Source organism: Mus pahari, chromosome 9 (genome assembly GCF_900095145.1).
Source record: "Mus pahari chromosome 9, PAHARI_EIJ_v1.1, whole genome shotgun sequence".
NCBI lineage: Eukaryota > Metazoa > Chordata > Mammalia > Rodentia > Muridae > Mus > Mus pahari.
In genome coordinates this window covers 9,398,244-9,401,605 of record NC_034598.1, presented here as the reverse complement: position 1 = coordinate 9,401,605, position 3,362 = coordinate 9,398,244, and positions in this window count along the sequence as shown.

Below are 3,362 nucleotides of genomic sequence, written 5' to 3'. Positions count from 1 at the left end.
CGTTGGGAAGAGATGCCCCTTGGTCTTGCAAACTTTATATGCCCCATACAGGGGAACACCAGGGCCAAGAAGTGGGAGTGGGTGGGCAGGGGAGCAGGGTCGGGGAGGGTATAGGGAACATTCGGGATAGCATTTGAAATGTAAATGAAGAAAATATCTAATAAAATAAGTTAAAAAAAAAAAAGAAGGCCACTCTGGGGTCCTCCTATGTGCTCTCTGATGTGTTTTCCAGGTGAAGCAGGCCCAGATTAAGATCAAGAAGAACTCTAAAGAAGGGAGAACACAAAAAGGTAACTGAGGAATATACACAAGCTTGGTGATTGGCAGGGCTAATGAGGGAGGGAAATGAAGACTAATTGTATACCAGGAGGCTTGGGCCCTGTGTGTCTGGTGGAGGAAGGAAGGAGTCTTCAGAAACATATTTATGTTATTGTTTCTACCCAGAGTTACACGTATCCAGGGAACATGATCTGTCTCAAGATTCTAAGTGCACAAAGCATCAACTCTTGGTGTAACTAACTGCCTTCTATGGCGCATTTGGGAAAACACAGATTCACGAACATGTAGTAACTGAAGTTCCAAAGTTCAGGTCAGGTTAACAGGTTTTCTCAGACATACTTTCTGAGTTTCCATTGTCAGTAAAGATCTACTTCATGGGTTCTGGTCCAATTGTCTTACCTCAATCTTGTAGAGGACAGGAAGGAACAGGTGGCTGATCAATGTCACTATTTTCATTAAACCCCTGGGCTGTTTCTTTAAAGTTAGTCCCTTTGAAAGAAGTGCAGCTGCTTCTAAATATAAATCTGGGCTGTAGTTTACCTTTTCTGTGTACTTGTTTCTTAACTTGTGAAACTGTATCTAAGTCAGGGGGTATACAACTTGTTACTTGATACCATCTGAACAACAGTGAGTCAATTGTGACAGCTCTGACCCCAAAGGAAACAGAGAAGATGTAAATATGTTTCCAAGAGACAAAGGCTTCTTATTGCATAGTTTATTTTACAACATGTGTCTGTACTTTTACAAAGTAAGGGGGAAGGGGGAAAAAGTTTTCCTACCAATTTTTTTTTTTTTTTTTTTTTTTTTTTTTTTTTTTTAGCTAAACACCAAGAGGACAGAACAGAAAGAACAAACCTGTTGTGGTCTACATATTGTCTGGGTGAAACTGATTTTTAAAAACACCAAGGCCTTCCTCCTTTCCTCTACCAACAATAGGATGATAGAGACACCCTCTATGTATAGTGTAACCATATTCTACATTCCTTAGTGATCTGGGAGGAGTCTGGGCTTCTCTCAGCCTCCTTAACTACTGGGTCGCTGGAGGTTTTCCAACATCTACTGCAAAATTTGAGACCCAGCCAGAGGACTTGGGGCACATTCCTTTGGTTTCCATCTACCCCTTTTCTTAATTCCTTGACACCTTGTTACCCACGACACCCTGGCTTTTCACTACGTCCCCTAAAAGGCAAAAGCTGGCTTTTAGAAGTTCCCACAGACCTCCTGGATGGCTTGGGGTAGATGGGTACTTCCCCTAGCACCCCCAGCACACGAAAGAGAAGATGCGAGGCGTTGCTTCCAGGGTATCTTCCCAAATATTTGTACGAAACATATGCTAAAATGTAAAACAGGCCTCTTGGGGTTGTTCAGCCCTGCAGAGTATGCTCCCAGATACCTTTAATTCGATGCTTAAGAGACAAAACCATGCTAAAATGCAAATTAAGTAAGGCAATACTCAGAATGAACCCCACTTGATAGGCCGAACTGAGATTTTAATGAAAAGCTTACTCATACCCCCACACCGAATTCATTCTATCTCTTAAGTACTTAAAAATGTGTAATTTTAAATTCCACCACTGTCATAATGAACACTCCGTAATAACAAGCCGGGGAACAATGGACACCCCCATATCACATTGTGTCAGGTAATTACAAAGTGGAGCGGCGCGGGAAAGCTGAACGTCTAGGTGTCCTCCCTTTGCAGTGTGTGTAGGAGCTTTTCAGAGCTGTGTGTTGTCTCTGGAGTCTCATCAAACGGTTCACATCGATACCTCAACCCAAAAGACAGGGACAGGCACAGCCGACCTTGGTCCAGGGCGTGGACAGAGGCGGCCCAAGAGGAAACACGTGAGCGCATGGAGGATGAGCTGGGCTTTGGAACCCGCAGATGCGAGAGTCTGGTGGAAGAGTGTGGAACCCGACGGAGAGGAGAGGGTCCTGTCGTGCGTGGCGAGGGCGTGGGGCTTCTGGAGGGAGGGATCCTGAGCGGGATCCTGAGCGCACAGCAGTACCCACTAAGCTCAACCCTTCCCATTAAGCTCAGGGCATGTTGAGGGTGCAAGCCGGGTCTCGGGGCAAAGATGCTACTTTGTAACGGAGCATAAGCTTGCGTTTGGGGAAGAGGGGGAAGGGAGAAAGAAAGAGAAAGAAAATCAGGGAGCTGGAGGCTGAGTTGTCCTACTTCGAAGTCCTTCTCAGGAAGGCGAAAGCTTCCTGGTAAACAGTCTGACGGCGCGCTGTGCTGGGGACCCCTCTAAGGGACATTCAGTCTCCACACAGCCTGCCGTGGTCTCCGGAGCAGGACACTGGTGCCTGAGCAGTGGGTCCTGTCTGTGTTTCCCTCCGTTCGGGCGTTGCAACCTCTGAGCCGAGTGCTTGCTCTGCCTTCAGGTCCCTGCGCCCTTTCAGCGCTCCACCTCCACCCTTCACCCCGCTATGTTTTGCCTCAGCGGCCTCTAGGTCACCCTCAGAAGCCAACTCTGAGCCCACCGGAGCCCACGTCACGGAGCTCGGGATCAGGCAGGGATCGTCACGGGGTGGTGGCGGCTCCGAGAAGGGCCGGTGCCCGCCGCCCAGGAGCAGGCGGCCGCCAGCAGCCCCCGGAGCCGCGCAGCATCCGCGTCTACAACGACCGAGAAGCCACGCCCGCTCGCGAGCGGGGGGCTGGCCTTGTCCCCCCCCCCTCCAGCCTCCCCTTCCTCGGACCCCTCCCCGCTCAGTCCCTCCCTCCGCCCGCGGCTCGGTTCGCGGGAGGCGCAGGGCGCCGGGGCTGGCGCGCTCTCCCGGGCGCACACACAGATCCACGCACGCACGCCCAGAGCAGCTGTCTCCGCCGTGGCCGGCGCTCCTCTCGCCCATGCGGACAGACAGAGCGCAGGAAGATGGCTGACGACTCCTTCGGGCCCCGAGGATGCAGCCCGGCGGCGGCGGGAGCGGGAGCGGCGGCGGCGGCACCGGCAGCGGCGGCAGCAGGAGCGGCGGCGGCGACGGCAGGAGCGGCGGCGGCGGCATCCCCGAGACTCCCCGGGCTACCCTTCCCCGTGACGGCCACTGACGGTCTCCGCCGCTAGAAGAGACCCCGCTCC